Raw genomic sequence first — 23,946 nt, 5'->3', positions numbered from 1 at the left:
CTTCCACACCATCCCAACTCTTCATTTAAAGAATTAAGTAGAAACTTTTCTATATAGACATTTCTGTAACCACTAACCCAGCCCACATTTATCTAATCTTCTGAGCTGCTAAAGCTGTATTACTCTTGGTATCTTTATATACTACCTTGCAATTCGATCTATACTGCCTCCCCCTCCCAAACAGACCAAGCCTCCTCAGGGTAGTGACTAGACTTCACGCATTTCTGTATTCCTATTAGTTGGCCCATAGTTGGCACTTAAATGATAACTGGCAAGGCTGATGCTCTAACAATCCGGCAGGCATAAGATCAGTCAACTGTGGACAAATTTTTAAATAGAAAAAGTGGAAGGAAAGAGGCCAAGATTAGGGAACCATGTGGGTAAAGGCTCTGCCATGTCTCCACATGTTATGATCCAAAGTCAGGATTTTCTCTGATCCATGTCCGTAAGGCTCTCAGATCCTCAGCATCACTTTTCTAAAAAGCCATTCTAGGCTTCATTTTTCCCTTGGGGTAAAATCAGGCATCTGGTATCCCTTTCAGTTTTATAACACCAGTGTTCACAACCAGCTTAACAAAGAAAATCTTATAGACCAACTAGTCATGTGATCTTGAGCACACCATGCCACCACTCTTGCATATGTGTTTCCTCATATGCTAAAGGAAGGAGTTGGATTAAATGGTCTCTAAAGTCCAACCAATCTCAAATTGTCTACTTTAGCTTTTTTGGAAGAACTGAATGGATAAACCGTAGAACCTACTTCTTCAATTTACAGAATGAATTAAATATCTGTTAGTAATTTTAAACACTGAATAAGCAGTCATATTCAGAAAGCAGTGTAGTAGAAAAAGCATAGAGTCTAGAGTCAGTCAGGCCTAGATTAGTCATAGTCTGCATCTTAGTAGACAATAACACTGAGCAAGTTATTAAATGTTCAGGATATGTTTTGAAAATTAAAGTCAATGTATGTAAAGCAATTATTAAAGCCTATGTAAAAACCTGCACACATCAGCTACTATCATTTTCTAAGTACAAAGCAGCCCAGGTAAAATATCTACCTAATAATGAGATTCAAGATTTAAAACACCCAAACTAGTTAATATCTCTCCTAGCAATTTTGAAGATAAGGATTAGTAGTTGCCTCAAAATTCCATAAGACTTTTCCACAAGTTTAACAGAGTAACCCTCACCTCTTAAAGTGCTAGAAATCTTACTTCTTAAACACAAAGCTAAGAACTACCATTCTCATAACAGTTTGTGGTCATGGGGCAAGAGAATAAGATACTTTAGAAACCCCCAAATTTTAGGAAAACAGGACAAGATTGAGATTTGAGTTTAACTCATTGACATTATGAACATAACAATCTTGGTATTTAGAGTTCAAACATGTAATGATAGCCAATTATGTATAAATAAACAACAGGAATTCAAAAAGTAGTAAGACAAATATAAACCTGCCTTTGAGTCCAAGAGGAAAGAGAGACATAATTACAACACATTAGTAAACACAAGAGAATGAATGATGTGAAACATGATACAGTGAGTAAGTAACACCTAGGGTTGGGACCAGAAGGACCAGAAGACTTAAAAAGTAAAGAAAGAAAAAAAGAAAAAGTGATAACAAAAAAAAAGAAAAAAGGCAGACAGTGCTTATGTTGTATCTTGAAAAATCAGTAGACTCTGCCAGCAAGACAATAGAAGGAAAAGCATTCTAAACAGTAGAAAGAACATATGTGAAGGCTCTGAGTCAGGAAACAGCATGGCTCATTCAGTAAACCGCTCGTATTAGTACAGGTGGAACTGGAGATTTATGGTGGGGGAAATGCATAAGATGAGCCAGATGATGAAAGGCCTTGTAATGATAGAGAGTTGAGGCTGATAAAGAACCAGGGTAGGGGTGGGGAGAGAGAACATCAGGAAGAGAAGAATAGCTAATGGATGCTGGGCTTAATACCTGGGTGATGGGATGATCTGTGCAGTAAACCACCATGGCACATATTTACCTGTGTAACAAACCCCCCTGCCCATTCTGCACATGTACCCCTCAACTTAAAAGTTGAAATATAAACGATGATAAAATAAGCAAAGATAAAAAAAACGACTTGCACTTTAGAAAAATCACCTTGGCAGTAGTGTAAGGATGGATGAAAGGGGGTCAAGTCTGGAGACAACCACTAGAGACTTCATTCTATATCCAGAGTTAAATAAGGACATATTATCATATAGATAATCTACTACAGAACCAAGGATCAGAACTAAAAATAATAATGCTTTAACAGATAAAGCTAAATTATACAAAGAAAATCATCTACCTACATGAATCTATATTCTGGAATTAAATACTTGTCATGTATCTTTAAAAAGAAGAGGCTTCTAAAATTAGGTATAATATGTAAAAATTACATGGAACTATTTGTATCCTGAGAACTAGCTATTCTTAAGGTATCTCTTCCTTTTTGTACATATAATACTGCAGACTTGCAATATAAAAACTCTATGTATAGATGTGTGTGTGTTTATATATCCTTTATACATATTTTATGTATTATACATATTATATTCATATATATGTATACAACGTATAACATACATATATGTTATATATGTATATATGATTAAAACAAAAATATATATATATATCTAATGTATGTATGTATGTATAAGTCATATGTGTATATATGAAAACTGGGGCCCTGAAAGACTAAGGAATTATCCAAGGACACACCATGAGTAGCACAGTGTTCCTTTCTAGAAACTGCTTTAGTATATCACATTTATGATTCTAGAACTCTGAATGATAATTCAAAAGACACTTTGACACTTTGGTACTGTCATTTTCAGCAGTGTAATAATGAAACTATAAAACTATTTTTATGGTTTGTATGCTTCACAAGCAAAATGTATCTATTAGATGTGTATATGTTTGACAAAAAGAAACTTCCTGAAGCCTGTATCACAATAAGAATACCTATTCCCCCACCCTATTCTTCTCTAGGAATCTAAAGATTTCCTTTTTCCAACTCAGGAAACAATTAAATTTGATAAAAGAAAGTCCTAAAATTAATTTATCTTTACATAACTAAATATCCAACAACCTTAAAATGTTTTAACATTTTCCTTAGGTCTATGTCTTTTCTTATTTTGCAGTGCCACCACCCCACCCTGCACCCCCTTATAATTTTCAGATACTTGAAATACTCTTTTCCTTCATTAGTATACACAGGTGGAAGTGGTAACTGACAAAAGCCTTATAAATACTGTACATTTCACCAATTTGCATAGTGACTGAAATGTTTTAATTTGGGGGCTTCTATAACTGGTACTTAAAAGTAATGCCTGTTCATTGAAATAGATTCAAGTAATATAAAACTATAAAACTAAACCACTGTCTTCTATTCCTCTGCAGCTCCCTCCTGAAGAATCATCCAAACATGGTTAAGTCTGATGTGTATCCTTATAGACTTTTGTATGCTTACACAGCACAAGCATCTACAAACAGTCAACATATATTTAACACCTAAAACTCTACTGATCATTTCTTCTTTAACAATTCAGAAGGCAGTTAACTATTTCGCTTTGGTTTCTGATGATCACAACAGATATCAATTGTATTATCATTCAGGGGTTATTTAAAAAAAAAAAGAAGAGCTGAATCTCAAGTATCCTGTGTATTTCTTCCTTAGCAGCATCACAATTTTTTAACTGTATTTGTTGTCTTCCTCTCTCTGTTGACTTAGAGAGGAAAGTCACATGACAGCTTTAATCAGTGTATCTCCAAAGCTGTGACACCTAGCAAATAATCAAATATTTGTTGACATATCAGTCAATGCCTTACTTAGAAATCATGAAAGCTCTTTTTAAAAAAAAAAAAAAGTTCCTGAAACCTGCTTAATTTGTTCTTTTTCTCCCAAAAATAGTCAGGAAAAATAAGATCTGCTTAAGGATTTGGGGGCTGTCATTCCAATCGAAATATCTGCTCAAGCAATCAGTTGTGACAGCTGTAAAAAGTCAACCAGGTTATTTTGGTCTGAATAACAACAACAACAAAACTTATGTTAGTCCCTTCAAAGTATTAAATATTGCTGTGTGGGATTCCCTCGTTTTTCAAAATGACGTAAAAATTCCAAAATTAAGTACATTATCCCTAATCTGTCAGATCAGAAGAAATGACATCTTTTTAAAAAGTATGTCTAAGAGAACTGGCACGTTGACTCATGCCTATAAATCCCAGCACTTTGGGAGGCTGAGGCTGGAAGATCACTTGAGGCAGGAGTTCAAGACCAGCCTGGGCAACAGCACAAGACCTGGCCTTTAATTAACTGAATAAATAAATAAAATTAGTCAAGCAAATGCCATGTAATTCCAGCTACCCCACTGGGGGTGGGGATGGGAATTTGAACTGGGAGGGATGCTTGAGCTCCTGAGGTCAAGGCTGCAGTGAGCCATGACAGCGATGTCACAATCCAGCCTGGGAGGCAGAACCAGTCCCTGTTTCAAAACAAACAAACCAAAAAACAAGAAAAAAAAAAAAAAAAACCTGACACGAAGAAAAACTAAGGCAGGCAAAATTATTTGGTTTGGTATACTCATATTTGTCTGTTATCCCCAGATTACACATTTACAGAATAGCTCTGTATACGGACTTCACTGCCTACCACATTAAATTTCATATACAGGCCTCTGTGATAGAGCAACTAACCAAAAGAAATGTCAGGCAAACCCACAGGCTTTCTGTCCTATACAATTTTTTTTAACCAATACACATAAATACATATCATTTCAGGAGGCTGAGGCAGGAGAATTGCCTGAACCCAGGAGGCGGAGGTTGCGGTGAGCTGAGATCGCGCCATTGCACTCCAGCCTGGGTAACAAGAGCGAAACTCCGTCCCCAAAAAAAAAAATAAAAATAAAAATAAATAAATAAATAAATAAATCTCGCCCAAGCCTGCGCTAGTTACCAAAACCTCTGTAATATCCAAGGCTAAATACACTTTTACAATGCAATAAAACTGCTAAGTAAGATTCTCTTAAAGACCTCGATTAACCATCCTTACAGGTCACAGAAAACGCTTTTGCAGAGCTCTAGCTTTGAGATTTCAAATTCCATTGTTTTCTGGAAGTTGAATTCGAAGTTAACCCTCTCAACAAATGCTTTTCAAAGGACAGAAAGACGCCAGACAGAACACGCTTTCCAGCACTACCTGACTGCCTAACACTCACTCAGGCAAGACTTCAGAACAGATCTAATAATGCAGGATCAGCAAGGCAGACCGCCACTTAGAAAAGCAAGCCAAAATCAGTCTTCCCTACCCTCAACAGATTCCAGTTGCTCAGGAGCTGTATCCACGCTCAACCTGCGGACACTGGCCTCTTAAAGAACCTGCAGACCAAATGCCCACCTAAGGTGCTGCCACTCTAGCTCCCTGAGCCCCAGCGAGACCAGCGTGGCCCCACAGGGATCCCGGGGCAGAGAAAAGAAAACGGCAGAACAAATGCGCTGCTTCTTCAACTAGGCAACAACACCGATCAATCGTCCAACTAAGCATTGAGTAAACCTCATCCAGAGAGAAGGAGACCTGAACCAAAACGTTTCAGGATGTTGCCCAGCCGCAGACTGGGCGGGCTCGCGGTGGCACTAAAGCCCTCTTCCGCCCACAGTGGACCCAGCGCCCACTGAGCCGCGCCCACCCCGAGAGATCGCCCGGGGACCAGCTAACTCGCCCCGTCGCCTCCAAAAGACTGGAGACCATGCCAAGTTACCGCCCCCCTCTGGGCAAAGCAGAAACCCCGGTACAGACGCTGGTCGCCGCCGTACACCCTCAGCCCCCAACAACCCCGGAAGGCGGCCCCGGCCCCCGTGGAGCGGATCCACAGCTCTCAGAGACGCCGATGAACAGACCCCTGTCCCCAGAACCCGGACACCCCGCTTCTTCATCCCAGCAATGCGAAACGGACGCTCACGTCCGCTCAAAGAACCCACAAGACCCTAACGGTCTGCCTCCAGAGGCAGGGTTTACACCGGTGTAAACCTTGCTAAACTGCATTCTCTGCCCCCAAAGAGCTTCGGACCCGGATAAAAGGACCCCTTGTCCCGGAACCCCGCGACAGCACCTCAAAGAAGCCCAAGACCCTAATAAATCTCCCTCAACGTCAAAGACCCGGGACCCCGAGTGCCGCCACCCACCCCCACCTCAAGCCGGAAGAGCCCCCAGGACCCCTAAGAAATTGCCCCCTCACCTCTGGAGCTCCGGCACCCGCTAACACCGCCCCTGGGCGCCCGCGCCCGGATCCCACTGCACCGCCCTCTCGCGCCCCGTACTCCCAAACACCGGCAAGCCTCGCGCCCACCAGGCAGCGCCGCGCACCCCCGGAGCCGCCCCCGTCAGGAGCCCGCCTGCCCCGGCCGTTCCGTGTCCCCGCTCCCCGACCGCTTCTCAGCCGCGACGCGCTCCGCGCTTTCTAACCTGAGCAGCGTCGGAGGGCGAGCAGACCAGGGAGCCCTGAGAAAGGGAAGGAGACGGCAGGCAAGGGACGGCTCAGGCCTGCGGGGCTGCAGCTCCAGCCTCTCAGCTAGGAAGCGCTCGTGTGAGAAAAGCCCTCCCGCTCCGCGCCAGGGAGACCGACCCACCGCCGTGCCCGCAGCTCTTCCCGCGAGATCCCAGCCACGGGGAGGGGCGGGGCCGCGGCAGGGGGCGGGGGCGGCAGCGGCAGCTACTCGAGTGACAGTCCTGGCAGCCTGTCGGCGGCGGGACGGGAGGCAGGCCCCGGAGTCTACTACGACCAATTGCAAAAGAAGAAAGGCGATGCGCCCCGCCCCTTCTCCGCCCCTCCTTAATAAACTGAGCAAAGGCCGTAGTGACCTGAACTAGTAGGAGGCAGTGGACGTTGGCGGCGGGGTTGACGTGCTTGGTTTGTGTGTGGTCCAGCCAGGCCGCCGTAGTTACACCTGGTTTGGGAAGAAGGCTGCTCTTCACAGCGGTGTAAACCGAGGCGCGGTTACCCTTGGTTACAGCGTTGTCTGAAGTGCGCAGGGGGTTCCCATCTTCCAGGTTGCCCACCCACTCCGGTTACCCGCGTCTAAACCTCCGTTTAATTCCTTTCCCCGATTTTGGCCTCTCCTCCCTCTCCACCTTAAACAGGGCACCATTGTTAAGATGCCCATGTTTTTCAAACCCCGACCCGGGACATCTGGTCTCACAAAGGACTCGTCTGATGACTGTATTTATTTCTACTTAGTAAATCTCGAGTTACCAACATAACAAATTCCAAAAGTACATGAAAAGTCGTACCTTTATAGACCCCAGTGCCCAGTAGTATTTGGCGCACGCAGGGCACTGAATAATGTGAAAGGAATAAATGAAGACTGTTATACTTAAATATGTGAAATCTGGGCCTGGCCCCAGAAAATACGGCTTTCCTAGCCTTTCCTCTATAATGGCAGCCAATGGCTTCACACTTAAGTCCAGTCTTTTCATTATTATACCTATCCTGTAGCTTCATTCATCTTCCCTTCTTCAGTCCCTTACCCACAGTAAGAAGTGTCCTTTCTCCTCAAGTTTAACCCCTGCACCTGTGCACTCTCAGCCATTCCCAGATTTTATTCAGCTATTCTTTCCCCATTATTAATTTCTTCCTCTAACCTAAATTCTGTCTCCCACATAGTCTCACACATCCTTTGAACAGAACAAAACCACCCAATCTCTTCCACCCAAACTACCTTCTCCTTCTCATAGGAATCACCCTTCTTGAGAAACATTAAAGTCTATTTTCTGCTGGACACTGTGGCTCATAACTGTAATCCCAACACTTTGGGAGGCCAAGTTTGGAAGATTGCCTGAGCCCAGGGGTTCAAAACCAGCTGGGAACAGAATGAAACTCCCATATCTACAAAAAATACAGAAAATTAGCCAGATGTGGTGGCACACACCTATAGTCCCAGCTATTGGCAGGGGTTGGGGGGACTGAGAGGATCGCTTGAGCCTGGGTGGTTGAGGTGGCAGTAAACTGTGACCTTACCACTGCACTCCAGCCTGGGTCATAGATTGAGACCCAGTCTCTAAATAAATTAATAAAAGTATATTTGCTGTCTCCACTTTCTCATCTCTTCTTTTTCCCACTACAGTGTTGCTTTTGCTCACACAATCTGCTATTCTCTCAATGGTTACAAAAGACCTCTTTCCTCCTGGAAGAATGGTCTATTTTTGGGTCTCTTTCTCGGTGACCTGTCTCAGCTTATTGACAATGTTGACATCTCTTCCCTTAGTAGCTGTCTAACTACATTCTCCTGATTCTTTGGTGACTCTTCTTTTTTTTTTTTCCTGTCCCCTGTCCTGGTTTGAAAGCTTGCATATTTATGTCTCCTTATCTTATAGCCACACCTTGTGCATCACAGGAAAAATGGCCACACACAGTTGCACACTTTGAGTGCCAATAAGTGGCTGAGACAAAAGCTGTTAGAATAGTCCAGAGGGAGGAGACATGGCTGTGAGGCTTGAGCTGGGTCCTAATGAAACAGTAGGTTGGCCATATAATGCAAGGCAGAAATGGAGGCCTTTCAGAGGAGAAAAATAATGTGAACCTGAGCACAGAGAAAAGGATGTGGCTGAGCCTGGGCTGTGGATTGACGGGTTTGACAAATAGAAGATTCCTGCCGAAAAGTAGTGGGAGGTAAGATTAGAGAAAAACCAAATAGTAAAAGGCCTTAAAAATCAGGCCAAGCTGATTTGACTTGGATTCCATATTAAATGGGGAACGGGGACCAATTTTAATATTTGTAGCGCCCATGAGAAGGCCACACATGGAGACCCAAACACCAAATGTCTAAATATATAAAAGTTAAAAAGCTAACAAACGGTGAACTAAAAGCGTTGTATCCTTTCACCTTGACAAATATACTATCACAACAACTTGGAAGACCCAGTTTGAATTGAGAATTTTGAGACTTCTCAGAGCTCCTTGCTGGAACAAGGCAGGTCAGAGAGAGCGGGTCCCCACGTGGTGCAGCCTTTCCCCCTTTGCTTCCCGTGGCCCCTTCAGCCCTACAGTGCCGGGTACCTCCATTCCACAAACACTCAGCCCCCATGTCCAAACTCCGTCTTCACTCTCTTCCCTCCAAAACAGTCATTTCTTGGCTATTCCACAGGTCCAGGACGCACATCTCAGGATGTAGGGGAGAAGCTTCTGCAGGCTCTGGAAGTGGCTTAGGGCCGTTTGGGTAGGGAATACTGGCTCCTGGGTACCTGATGTGGGGCCTGAAGGGGTACAGTCACCTCCAGGTGGATGCATTTCTTGGCTTAATGGTCTCCTCCTCAGATGTAGAAACACAGATGGTGAAGGGCCGGAGCAGAGCCTTTAAAGGGGATCCCTGCCTGCCTGCATCTAAAGGTGGTACCAGCAGAGCCACTGAATTCCTTGGTAGGGTAATGACATGTAGAGTTGACCTACATCTTGAAGTATAAATCTGTGCATTTTCTATGTTTCCCAACCCCTGTGCACGGGAGTCTTAATAGCAAGAATGTACTGGAAAGACTCTATCGTTATATGACATCTTTTCTTCAATGCTCGGTTTCATAAGTTATACCATTCTATGATTCCCTTGTTACTTAGTGTATCGGAAACCTGGTAGTCTCGAAATGTGAGGAAATAGCAAAGTTATAAAGTGCTCGCAGCCTGGAGTCAAGCTTGGAACACTTACATTTGACTTCTAGATAAAAATGCTTTGGAAGTAGAAGTTTTTGAAGAGGCCCATTTGAAGGGTACACAGGCAGTAAGAGTATTCAAAAGGCAGCGAGCTGTCACAGAGTGGGGCACCCCTCTCGGCCATCTGTCTGTATGGTGCGATGCTTCACTCTGTGGTCTGACAGTCATGCTCTGTTCCCGCAACCTCTCCATCTGGTACCAAATGTTCCCTTCCTCATGTTGTGCGCGTAGAGCCACCGAGGGGCCAGAACCACTGTGGTCTCCGTTTTTGCTATCCAAACCTAGAATTCTGCCTGTGGATCCTGTACATCGCTCAGTGGTGCTGCGGATAATTTTAGTGTGAAGCTTTGGCACTTGCTTGATCCCAGAACTGGGATCTACTTGTAGCCTCCCTGTCACCATCTGTGACTGGCCTTTGCCAACCAGCAGAATAGAACTAGCTAGCTTCTTACTCAGGTCTTACCATCTGCTGCCTCCATTCTGACCTATTAGTCTAGGTGAGTACAGCCAAGCAGCTCTATCTCCGTTCTGAAGCCTTCCTGGTGTCCCATTCTCTGAGCACTGCCCCAGAAAAGCTACCTCCTGGCCACTGCATATTCACAAGGGCACAGAAGACAGTATTGTTTAAAAATCTGGCTCTCTCAGTCGGAATTTCCACTTCATCCTTTTAGAGCTTTGAGGAGCACCTATTTGGTTAGGTTGGAAGCATGAAATTCTGTGTGAATTACCTCAAGATTGAGGGAACAGTATTTACCTGTTCGTATGCTGACTCCAGACTAAACCCCTGACCTTGGTTTGTTTGTTTGTCTGTATGTTTGTGTTTTGCAGATAGCCAATCATAAAGGAGGGAAATCAAGAGAACAGTGGCAGTTTAAAAATATGTCCCAAAATTATTTTATATACCTTCTCTCAAGAAGTGGGGCTCAATTCCCCTCCCAGAGTATGGGCTATACCTAGTAACTGAGTTCTAGCAAGTAGAATATGGCCAAAGTGACTGCTTCTAAGACAAGGTTATAAGGCATTGCAGCTTCTTCCATGGTCTCTCTCTCTCTGATCACTTACTCTGGAGGAAGCCAGCTGCCATGCCATAAGGGCCTTCAAGCAGGGGCTTCCATGAGCAAGAAACAGGCTTCCAGCCAATACCTATGTGAATAAGCCATTTTGAAAACCCCAGTCCAGCCCCAGAAAAGCCTTCCGATGTCTACAGCCCCAGGCCAACACCTTGGCATAACCTCATGAGATGTCCTGAGCCAGAACCACCCAGCTAAACCTCTCCCAGATTCCACACAGAAAATGTGTGAGATAATACATGTTTATTGTTTGAGGATACTTCATGTCAGGATCACTTTTTACACAGCAATAGATAGCTAATACAAGGGTGTTGAGTGTAGTTCAGTCTACTCCTGCTCCTGGTCAAAAGATGTAAACATTTACATCCTTCTAATCGACAGGCCCTAGCATTATGTAAAGAGCAAAGGACAATGGATTTGTAGCCATAACTCTTTACAACTGAAACTCAAGTGGTACTGCACCAAAAGAAAGTAGAAGCCATTTCTTGGTGGAAACAAAGATTCCAATGCCTTCAGACTCTTCGAAGCATCACAGCAATTAGAGAGAACAATAACTGTGGAGCTATTTGGAGATAGTGAACAGTAGGTGTTGAGGACCAGAGGAAACGTTCTCTCTTCAAAGCTTAGAGCGCTTCATAACCATACTGTTTTCCACCAGTCTTGTGGGAAAGTATGTTTTTATGAAAACAGAGGAGAAAACTCAAACATCCTGTTACCCATTCATGTTAGCTAAGAATAAAAAGGGGAAAATTCCATTTATAAGGACTCTGTCGAAATAGAATTGACATCCTGACAACATTAAAGTGCCCACATGAGAGCAAGAGGTGTTTGAGCAGCAAGAAGATTGAAAGTCTTTCTGAATATAATACTGTATTTCTGAAGTCTTATCATTGTGAATTGAAATTCAGTGAAAGAGTGATTTCTTTATTAAAAGCAAGGAAAATCCCCATAAAAAGCTGGCTGAGTTATGTACATTGCCTGTATGAATTCGTTTTACCTATGTAAGAGCTATATAGATTGGCCATACATACAAAGAGTCAAATGACTTCCAAGTTGACCAGGAGATGACTTATGGCTAAGAAAATATATTTGAGATATATTGGGATCTCCAAGCTGACCAGGAGATAACTTACAGCTAAGAAAATATATTGAGATACATTTGGATCTCCGTGATTCAAATGCCATAACACAGATGTGTTGACCTTTGATTTCCTTTAGCAGTGAGGGCAAAAATTAAGTCTTTGAACCACACAATTGCAGAGAAAACCTGAGTCTTCCACCCTTCCCTCAACTCCTCATTGTCAAATATAATCAACTAATACTTATTGGATGACTCCAACGTGTAAGAATGCAGGCTTAAGCTACAGAGCTTGCCAGAAGCTGTAGGAAGAAAGAAGCAGATGGAGAGAGGACTTCCCCCAGAGATAGAAAAAACTTCCACTCCTGAAACCCACGGGTGGGGTCAGCCTCACGGAACTGCATGAATGGAGCATGAGGCGTGGGTGGTTCTCCAAAGGAAAACTGAGACATATAAGCAGAAGAATAGGTAAAATGTCTCAATTTTCCTTTGTGGGGGTAGGGGAGAACCCATGCAGACTCAATTAAAATTCGAAATACACAGTACTTTGCATGTATTTACAGTAGGTTCTCTTTTGTACTTGGAGAAATTTGAGGACACCCTCATCACTTGCACCTGAAAGGGTTCTAACACAAGTGGCCTGAGACTATTGAACAGAGAAGATGGAATATGAGTTGTTCTCTCAGAATGGATAGAAGTTTTATAAACAGAAAGACAGGAGGTGCTTCTGGGTAGAGAAAATAAACAAAAGCTTAAAGTCAGTGAGTAAAAATGTCTGCCGGAACGAACAATTCATCTTAGAAAGGAAGTTAATACAGAAATAGAGGTCAGGATCAACATACAGAAGAGCTTGAGGAAGGCCAGGTGGAGTCTGAACTTTATTCTGTAGCCAACTCTAATCCATCAGAGGCTTTTGAGCAGAAGAATGACCTGGTCAAACCAGAGTTTGGGGAAGATTAACCTGGTATGATCTCACGAGTTGAAGTGGGGAAATCCTGGACATGAGACAATGAGGGCACAACCCAAGTACGGGTTTCTGTCCAAGGTGGAATTACCTTAACAGTAGGTGACCACTTAGCAAGGCACAGCTAATCCACTTCTTCCCAGACTGCAAGGGGACTCCTGATGAAGTTTTGACTTAGAGATTTAGTATTTAAGTTTGGTCATGTATACATTCCACAGATATTTACTGTAAGCCCACCACTCTGATAGATGTTTGATACAAAATAATAGACAAGACAGTGTAAAGACCAAAATTAATGAAGTATACTTCCATGAAATAAATAAGCACAACTATGAGAAGGGCTATGAAAATTATTGGGTGCTATCAGATCATGTGTCAGGGAGCCTAATCCCACTCTCATTAGGCTCCTGAGAGTCAGCGAAGGCTTGTCAGAAGAACTAACATCTAAGATGAGACGTGAAACAGGAGTAGGAGTTAGCATGGTGAGGGAGGTTGACAAGTAGAACGCTCCAAGCAGAAGCATGCTAAGATTAGATGGTATTTTGATCAAAGATCTGACAAAATTCCAATATGGCTTTCCTCCAATGACACAGAAAGAGTCTAAAGAGTTAGGTAGGAGGCAGGATTATGCAGGGTCTTGTGTGCTATGTAAAAGGCTTTGGGACTTTATCCTAATAGCAATGTTGGCATGTTCTTCTGAGGTTGATCAATTCCATTATCTGTTTTGATTATACAAAAAAGCCAAGGAAAGGGACAATCTCATGCATATTCCAAGTAGGTGGTCAACAGATGGTGTGACTCTAAGGTTTTGGAGAAGGCCTTCTACTTTGAAAATATCTTCCCTGCTTGCAAACTGTGTCTAAAAATTCTTGAACAGGGAATCATTTGATACAACAACAAAAGATTAAATTAAAACAACTTACATTTGCACAAAAGTGCAAACAACTCACAGCTCAACTTTCCTAAGAATAGGTTTTGTGATCACAGGGAAGTGAAGGACAGGAGGGAATCTGATACGTGAAGTAGGAAGAAGAAAAGCTACAGAGAGGGAAATGAGGCACACAAAAGAAATACTAGTGGCACCAGAGAGAATAGCTAGTACGTAGTACATGCTCAACAAACATTTGCAAGAGGAAGTGAGAGAAAGGAAGAAATGAGCTCATAATTTTATCCAGACTTGCCTTCTATTTCACATAGGCACACTGGCTCCTTTCTCTCTCAGCCCACACGTATGTACTAAGACTAAGGTCAAGGAAAATAGAGAACAGAGCACAAATCCATTTTCCAAGCCGAGTGTGGTGGTTCATGCCTGTAATTCCAGCTACTCAGGAGGCTGAGGCAGAAGGATCACAGGAGTTCAAGGCTGCAGTGAGCTATGATTGTGCCACTGCACTCCAACCTGGGTGACAAAGTGAGACCCTGTCTCTAACATGTACAGTATACATATAAATTTTCCAAAAGGCCTCAGAATGCATAGTTTGTAACTTACTACCCTGGGACTACAAGATCAAACTCTGGCCATGCCTTCCAATGAGAAAGACATCCTTGCTTTCAAGGTGTATAATGAGAGAGAGAGAGAGAGAAAGAGAGAGAGAGAGAGGGAGAGAGAGAAAGACAGAGAGAGAGAAAGACAGAGAGACAGAGTGAGACAGAGAAATGGGAACTTTTTCCCCAGAAAGACTGGGAATCTGGAGAATGAACAGGGATGAAGCCCCATGAGACTGGTGGGCAGATAACCATGGGCAGACGCTACATTTCTGTGCCTGCAAGGTGGAAGCCCAGCACCTGGATGGTGGTGACCCTCCATCTCTGACGTCTCACTTGCAAAAGCCACTGCCTTTCTTCTGACATTTCTTTAGAAGCCCTTGGAACAAACTGTTTATTAGCAGCCCCTAAAGATTTTGTTTAAACAGCCATATTGAATCATTATTATTGACCAACGGTCATCCATACCTGTAGACTTTTTCACATCTATTAGGGCAGAAAACTCTAAGAAAAACTGCTTTCATGTAATTAAGAATGATTTCTCTTTTTCTTACCACGCCATCCAAAAGACAAACCTCCTATTTTCCTTGTTCACATTTCAACTAACTATTGGCCATATTCTTACAAGCCTCTGTTGTCAGAATAAAAATACTTCTAAAATAGCTTAGTAAACTCACTGTGTTTAATGGTAACTTGACCTTTCACTGATTTCAAATTAACCAACGGGGAAACAGTAAGTTGCCTTAATTAAAGCATTATCTTCGTTAAAGGTTATTAGATGAGTAAGAGGAGGGTTCCCAGAAAATCAGCATGTGCTGTGGTCATAACAACCCTGACATTTTGAAGGTAGCAATGATTGAAGGGTCTAAAATTGAATTTGGTGATTAGACATCTCTGCAAAATCTGAGCCATGTTAACAATGATTTCTTTTCCTCAGTGTGTTCTAAAGATGGTTTCCATGGTGATCAACTTTGTTTTGTCTAAATTTTTTCTCATGCCATTTTCCCTCTTCATCTAGATATTTGCAAAGCACCTATCACTTGAGTTTCTCTTCTCTGAACAAGTCCGCAGGAGGGGAAAAAGAATATTTCTTGGAAGAAATGAAAGGCCGTCACTTGTCAAAAAGAGCCCAATTTGCAAGATTGTGTAGGGCTTGAGGGTCCCCCTGGGGGTGCTTCCCCTTGGGAACCACCTTCTGCTCAGGTGATAGGAAGGCAAAAACTCTGGTCCCCATTTTCTGTTGCTTCTGAAATGTCTTCTCAGGAGTCCAGTCATTTCCAGACTTTGGGCAGAATGATAAGCTGGAGTGGGAGATGTAAGCTGCATTGGGAAGAGACAGCACTTAGAAAACAGATGTTCCACTGCGTAGCAGAGACAATGCCACTCTTACACCAGATCGTTTCTTTTTCCCCTGGCACTCAGGAAGACTTCATCTTCTAGGTAAAGTCAGATACTAGTTTTAGCCAGTGATGATGAAGTCAAAGCAATGAACATCACTTCTTGGTCAGCCCCTAAAAGTCTCCTAATATCTCCTTTGCTATCTTGCCTCTCTCATCCACTGGTTGGCTGGATACAGAGGAACCAGTTAAGGATTCCAAGGTAGTAGAGATGGAGGGCTCGCTGGATGGAAGGAGCGGGTCCCTGAATCATCTGTTGAACACTTGGACTGATATGAGAAATAAACATGTTACTGTGTGAAGCTGCTGAGACATGGGGTTGTTTGTCACAGCAGTTGGCCTAACCTGGCATTAATCAGTGAGATATGGCAGATTTCTGGGCAGACCCAGCAACAGATGGCAGGAAGAAGTCCATGCAGGGAAACGAAGTACAATGACCAGAGATGAGATGGACAGGCAAGGGATGAGAACCAGATTGGAAGTCAGGGTCTCTAAGGCGGTCCCAGCAGCCATAGCCTGGCATTAGCTGAGCATGACAGCAGGGAGTCTTGGAATCCAAGGACTGGAACTCCCACTAGACTCCAGTCCATGAGAACACAGTTTTCATGGTGAGGGCAAGACAGAATCTCTATTCTAAAGGATACGACAGGAACACTTAGAAAGGAATCAGGCAGGGTAGGGGTTCAAGCAGAAGGATGAGATGTAGATCTGGCAACTTGGATCATGGCACAGGCAGCGGCTTGGGACACAGGGGAACAAGACAAGAACCTCTTTCTCCGTGCAGGGACCATGTTCCAGGGACAGAAGCGACAGCCACATTACAAATGACTCAATGTTTGCGTAATAATACTGGAGGAGGGATTGGATAGAGTTGTATATAGAAGGGTACAAAATAGCTTTGGCAACCACAGAGGACAGCAAGGCATGGAACAAAGCTCATCAGTGCAGCGGGAGATCAGGAAACCAGCGATCAGGAGGTGAGACAAATCAAGAAGCCATCGATGGGGTTGGGCATGAGAGATGGCAGAAAGAAGAGGTTAAAGGAGAAGTTGAGAAAAATCAATAAGAATGGAGTTTAACGATCAGTCAAGTGCCTTCTAATACCAAGTCAGGGAGACTTCAAGGATGGCAACAAGGGGAAGATGAGAACACCACTTATGGGTTAAGAGATAAGGCAGTACCTGATACCAATCAACAATGAAAGAAGGGCCAGGCGTGGTGGTACAGGGCTCTTCAGGGGGCTGAGGTGAAAGGATTGCTTCCGCCCAGGAGCCGAGTGCAGTGAGCCACGATCATGCCACTGAACTCCAGCCTGGGTGATGGAGTGAGACCCTGTCTCAAAAGAAAAAAAAAGGGGGGGGGAAAGAAAGCCCTAAGGAAATTCGCTTCTCCGTCACTTGCAGAACTGTAAATGAACTGTGTCCATATGTTGGCAAGATCTGGCTTTCCCCGAATATCACTGTAACCCACATGTTCTCGGATAGAGAATCAATACTCATCTCTTTTAGGAAAGAGGAGCTGGAATTATCACTCTAGCTGTAGGCAGTGGACAATCACCTATTACTTAGACACACATTAAAGAATTTTTATAGGCAGTGAGCTATGAGACTCTTAACATTTACATTCTGCCCCATGCCAAGGAGTTTGGCTTGCTGATGTTGATCATTATGGGTTGTATATTGTATTTTATTGGGAGAAGTGGTTAGCAGCTCTTGGAATAGTTAAGCTCTTATCCAGAGACCAAGGGAGCTCAAAATGGCCAGGAATGATGCAGGCACATTGAGTTGGACAAGTGGTTAGTTTGGCCCAGGATTCTGTGTCCGGTACAGAGTGGTGAATGTTTCCCTACAAGACTCTCACTCTGGGCTGGGATTTCATTGGCCATAAGAAGAATCGCCACAGCATTCTTTCAAATAAGAGAGACATAGCCTTTTGTTTAATAAGCTGAAATAAATTTTTTTTTTTTTTTTTTTTTTTTTTGAGACGGAGTTTCCCTCTTGTTACCCAGGCCGGAGTGCAATGGCGCGATCTCGGCTCACCGCAACCTCCGCCTCCTGGGTTCAGGCAATTCTCCTGCCTCAGCCTCCTGAGTAGCTGGGATTACAGGCACGCGCCACCATGCCCAGCTAATTTTTTGTAGTTTTAGTAGAGACGGGGTTTCACCATGTTGACCAGGATGGTCTCGATCTCTTGACCTCGTGATCCACCTGCCTCGGCCTCCCAAAGTGCTGGGATTACAGGCATGAGCCACCGTGCCCGGCCTGAAATAAAATTTCTAATTAAGAAAATGCTCTAAGAAAGAACACATGGGCTTTTAGTCTATACATAATATAATTTATACTATAGTGTAAATGACTGATATCCAACATTCTCCAGAGTAGGTTTTAATTGTGGAGAGGTAGAGATCAAGATCTCAGAAGTAGGGGTAAGGTGGGACTATGAGGAAGATAAAGTTTACAGAAAGGAAGTATCTAGAGATGCTATCGGCACTCCTTTACAATCTGACCTCAGTTTTCCAGTCTGCTTCCCTGCTTGTCTGCCCACCCTTCACAGCTACCCTCCCACACTGGCCAGATGTCTATCTTTCTCAAGACACATTATGTCCTTTCACGTCTCTGTGTTTCCTCATGTGCATTCCCTATGCTCAGGTCTATTGTCCCAGCTCGCTGCCTCTGCCTGGACAGCTCTTACCTCTCCCTCCAGGTCCAGGTTAAATGTTATCGCCTCTGTGAAGCCATCCAATCCCCCAGGCAGTGCCCATAGCTGCTTTCTCTGTGTCCCATCAGTGTTTTGTTCAGGCCCTCTTTCAGCGCTGATTATATTGGATGACCTAGATGTCTCCTGGAGACTGAGGCTCTCTATGGCAGGGACCATTGTCACCTTGTCTTTGGATTCTGTGTCAAATGTAGGACCAGGCATTGTCAGTTCCCAACTGATGGCTGCTGAATTAATTAAAAAAAAAATCCTATTTCATGACTTCCCTCAGATTCCAACTCTTTCCTCAGACTTTACCTTGTGTCCTTGGCTCTCTCATTTTTCTTGTTGGTAAATTGGAAATAAATACACTTAGGTGTTGTCAGAATGGATGAAGATAAAAGTAAACTCCAAGTAGGAACCATCAAAGAATCGAAACAACCTTAAAGAATTGTTTATATAGCTTTGACTTTGGAAAGGATTTAAAAGCAAATGTTGATTCACAACAAACAAAACACCTAATCCTTTACTAAGAACCAGTTATATTCCTGGTGCTGAGCTGAAGGCTAGAAAGAGACATGAATAGCCTTGCCTTTTAACTTAATTTTAATGGAATTAATATATATTTTTCACTCCAACTTTCTGAGAACAGATGAGAGAAGTGTTCTATCCACGAGAAGATGCAGTTTCCTGGGCTGGCCGTGCATTGCCATGACGAGGATTCATATTTTAATGAGTCTATTCACTGAATTAATAAAGAGTTAACTCAGAAAGATGAAATGAAGAACCCAAAGCAGCATGACAAAGCGAGGGCTCGAATCTGAAGTAATTGGCACTAGTCCTAGCTCTGCTCTTAGTAAATGTGTGTGAATTCTCCTCTGTCTCTTTCCTCATCTTTCACATGAAGAGGGCTTGGCAGATTATATTTTTTCAAGAAAATACAACACTGTCTCCCATTCCACATGCTGTTCCTCTCCTGTGACATTGATCCTTCTCCCATCTTGTCCCTCCTTTGATCCTGGTTGAAATTTTGGGGCTGCCTCAACCAACAGGGTGTGGCAGAAGCAACACTATGTAACTACTTCTGAGTTCAGATGATAAAAATACAGTGCAATGCTGCCTTGTTCTTGGGACGCCAGCCCTTGGAGTTCAGCTGCCATTGTGTGAGGAAGCCCAAACCAGCCCATGTGACAACCCCAGAGAAAGGCCGTGTGCCGGTGCTCCAGTCAGGAGCTCAGCTGAAATGAGTAAGGACACATCCAGATGAGTCTAGCCCATGGCTGATTAGTCACCACCAGCCTTTAGTGTCTCTGGCCGAGGTCTCAGACATTATGGAGCAGAGAAGAGCATTTCCTGTTGTGCCCATCCAAATTCCGGGGTCAAAGAATCCGTGAACATAATAAAATGGTAGTCTAGTGACATAGAGTCTTCAGCTGGTTTGTAACATAGCAATAATTACTGGAATAGTTGGTCATAGCTGTCCTAATTACCTTACAAATCGTGAGGACCAAATGAAATTAGAACGCATGACCATGTTCTGCACATTTTAAAGTAGCCTACTAATAAAATTCAATGAGCCAACATGGAGCAGCTGTGCCTGGATTTTGCTAACCTCCTCACCTCTGCCTTTGCAGGAAGCATGCCCTTGCAGGGTCTGGGATGCCCCTATGAACCCTAACACTCTGAGAAACCTGGTTTGAAAATCACTGTTCTCATCTACCCCTTCATTCTATGGATGAGAAAACAAAGGCCCAGAGTGACTTAGCCCAAATCACACAGCTGGCTATGTGCTTGCTTCAATTTGTCATGCTGTCTCCAAAAAGAGAACTATTTAAGGTAGGGCCATCCTTGTCTGAGAGCCAGAAAGTCGCAAGCAGGCACAAGCAAGATCATTATGTGATATTTCTCTTCAAGTTTCAAACAGACACTTGGCACTGTTGCCCAGCCATGCCAAAGACAAGCCTATTTCATTTCCCTCCTTCCCTCCCCTGCTCTTCTTCCACTCAGTCCTGGTAGCATAGATCATTTCACTGGGTAAAACAAAGACAGAGCCGCATGCTCAACACTGAGCTCTGCAAGCTGTCAGCTCAGTGATGAATGGAGAGCTGAGCTAATGCAGAAGTGCGCCTGGTTTGGGTGAAGCTCTGTTTGATCACTAGTTATTGGCATTCAGGGAGAGTTCCTAATTGTCACTTGGTGATGGGGTGCTACACTGTGGTTAAGTGCGTGGGGGCCTCTCTCAGTTATTAACCTTTATGTTGCCCCTATTGCAGTGAGGGCAAAGACAGCCTGGGATTCTGATCAAGTTATATTTAATGCACTGCCTCTCTTACTCAGCTCATATCCCAACCATTTCAGTGGAAGAAAGAAAAATAAATAAACCCCCAAACCAAAGCAATCAGGACGGATAAAGGTGAAAACTATTGACCCAAGTACAGTAACGTCTTTCCATCACATGTGGTATGTTTCAATACCTGAGAAGGCCCTGTGGATATTGATGAAGGACCCCTGACATTCTGCAAGCCACAGATACATAAATCATCGAGTTTGAAAGAGGCTTTGGTACCTGTCCCCTGAAATAAGGGTGTCGTTCATTTAGGATTTATGACCTTGGGGAAGACAATTTATCTAAATGGCTTCAGAGAACATTAATGGGAGACTTTAATGTTTCCAGTCCCGTGGGAGCCATGGAGCTGGGCGCTTTACATGGGAACCCAGGAAGGCCCGATTTAAATGAACTTTCAAAAAATCTATGGATTCAGCAATGACTGAATAATCATTTGGTTGAAACATTTGTGTCTGCATACTGAAGGCAGAGACAATGAATTATCTTTGAAGACAAAGCAAGATGTTTATAAATATCGTTTCATGGCAGAGGATGAGCATTTTAAATTTAAAAAATTTTAAATGAACACTTTTATTGCTATAAAAGTGTGTGCTCACTGAACATAACTTAGTAAATATAGAAAAGGAAAAGTCTAAAGCAAAACTTACCCCCATTCTTCCTCTGTGATGATAACCACAGTAAATATGCTGTCTTTCCTTCCATCTTTTTTTCTATGTGTGTACACTCACATATGATTTTACATAATTTATACATACATATAATTTAAAATTATGAACTGTGGTACTATAGCTTTTGCATTTTGCTTCTTTGTTTTGTTTTTTGGGGGAGGGGTGTTTTTTTTTTTTTTTTTTTTTTTTTTTTGAGACGGAGTTTCGCTCTTGTTACCCAGGCTGGAGTGCAATGGCACGATCTCGGCTCACCGCAACCTCCGCCTCCCGGGTTCAGGCAATTCTCCTGCCTCAGCCTCCTGAGTAGCTGGGATTACAGGCACGTGCCACCATGCCCAGCTAATTTTTTTTTGTATTTTTAGTAGAGACGGGGTTTCACCATGTTGACCAGGATGGTCTCGATCTCTTGACCTCATGATCCACCGTCCTCGGCCTCCCAAAGTGCTGGGATTACAAGCGTGAGCCACCGCGCCCGGCTGTTTTGTTTTTGAGACAAGGACTCCCTCTGTCACCTGGGCTGGAGTGCAGTGGTGTGATCATGGCTTACCCCAGCCTCAGCTTCCCAGGATCAAGCAATCCTCCAGCTCAGCCTCTCAAGTACTGGGGCTATGGGCATGCACCACCACCCCTGGCTAATTCGTGTGGAGTTTTTTGTTTGTTTTTGTTTGTTTGTTTCTGTAGAGCCAGGTTTTCGCCATGTTGTCCAGGACAGTCTCAAACTCCTGGGCTCAAGCGATCCCCTTCCTTGGCCTCCCAAACTGCTGGGATAACAGGCATGAACCACTGCATCTGGCCTGCATTCTGCTTCTTGACATTATATGAAATCATTACACATTTTTCAAAAGTATGTTCTGTAAAGGCTATATAACATTGGATCATGTATATGTGCCATAATATAGTCAAGAATTTTCCTATTATTTCGACATTTGCTTTCAGTTTTCACTCTGTCTCTGGAATTTTTGTTAGTTTAAACCCTTGAAGAGAGATTCCTGGATGAAAAAACATTCTTTTTTGCAAGTCCCTTGACACAAGTCCCTTAGAGTTTTTCAGTCATTTTCTTTCCTTTTTTCTTTTGCAGCAGGCCACGTGTGAGCTATGGGACTTCCACTGACCTTTCATCCTTCTCCAGGAATGATCACTGGGCGTTTCATTGACCCCACCACTCCCTAGTCCCACAATTCCGCAGCTTGGATGTTCGCCCTTGGATTTAATTACTCCCGTACTTTACTTGGGAATTTGTTGACTCAGCGTCCCCTGCACCTGTGTTGCCTTTGCCACCTACACTCACTTTCCCTCTTTCCCACCTCCTTCACGTCCCACTGATCCTCAGGATCCTGTTTAACTCTCTCCTTCCTCACAGAGCCTTCCCAGACCACTCCATCCTCAGGCTTCCCTCCTTCTGAACTGCTTCATAATTTATGTTCTTCACACCACTCCTCTGACAATTAATCACCACTTACCAGCTGTATGACCTTCAGTAATCCCAGAAGCTTGTCGTGAGGATTTAATGAGATCAAGCCTATAAAATAAATACCTATCACCGTGTGGGGCACACACTGCAGTGGAGCAATAAATGGAAGCTGTTATTATTATTACAGCCAGTTTGCCTGGTGATGTTTCTTCTGTTTAATGTTACCTACACCCTCCTCTATTGCTATTTAACTGTGTGTGACCTGGATTCCAAATTCCCTGAGGGCAGCCACTGCATAACACCTAGAGCTGTGTCATCTCCTAAGAAGCTCACAGGGAATATTGCTGCTTGTCACCAGATAGCGGGGTCACCCAAGTATCTCTCCTTTGCCTTCTCCACCCAGTTTGCTTCTTACATAACCCTGGAACCCAAAGCACTGAACTTTTCTACCTCTTGAGCGTCTGTCTAAGCTGCTGAAGTACATAGCAAGATCCAGCAGGATGCAGTGATTCAATGCTTGGAAATTATCCCATTTTGTACTTAATTTGAGCAAGGGGTACAAATGTGACTGTGTATGTGACTCAGAGTTTCTGAATTGGAAGGAAGCTTAAAGATCACCTTATCCCTTGTGCCCATTTTCTGGATATGAGAAGACACCTTAGTGCTGTCCTTGGGTTGGTTTCTAGGAGACACAGTCTCTGGCGCTTCTATTTATAAAGCTTTGTGTCCTGGACGAGTCACTGTACTTTCTGGTTACCAAAGGAGCAGGTTGCACTAGATAATATCGAAGGTGACTTTCAACTAAATTTTACGGTTCTATGAAACTAAAGCCCAGAGAGGTTAAGAAACTTGTACTAAACTGTAGGAAACAAGGACTAAAATCGAAGTTCAAGTCCAGAGCTTTGTCAATCACTCTGGTCTATCTTGCCAACCAGTGGTACTGGTTGATCTAGTGCCTTCCTAGAAGGATCACAAACAGGTGTTAGGTCAGGGGCCTAGTTCTCATGGAGCTTTTATAGTCTAGCTGGGAATACAGGCATAGACAGAAAATTACAACTCCAAGTAGAAGTTGAAACTGCTAAGTTGCTCCCCGATATCCATTGTCCCATCCAGTACCCCAATTAACAGAACCT

At 43.4% G+C, this 23,946-nt stretch overlaps 1 protein-coding gene across 2 annotated transcripts in view; it reads right to left on the bottom strand.

The window, feature by feature from the left end:
- GLCE (glucuronic acid epimerase) overlaps positions 1-6,665 on the bottom strand; it is a 97,894-nt gene extending 91,229 nt beyond the window's left edge. The window contains exon 1 of one of the 2 annotated variants that reach the window (XM_032244633.1): positions 6,465-6,665. The gene's annotated coding sequence lies outside the window, so the exon portion shown is untranslated. Of the gene's footprint in view, positions 1-6,237; positions 6,428-6,464 lie in introns of those variants that run through there. The other variant, XM_032244634.1, reaches the window with a different exon arrangement.
- Positions 6,666-23,946: the final 17,281 nt, after the last annotated feature.

The sequence above is a fragment of the Sapajus apella genome, unplaced genomic scaffold, assembly GCF_009761245.1.
Source record: "Sapajus apella isolate SASKATOON/1434 unplaced genomic scaffold, GSC_monkey_1.0 scaffold55, whole genome shotgun sequence".
Taxonomy (NCBI): Eukaryota; Metazoa; Chordata; class Mammalia; order Primates; family Cebidae; genus Sapajus; species Sapajus apella.
Note: the sequence above shows the minus strand (reverse complement) of the source record. Positions and strands in the feature narration are given on the sequence as shown.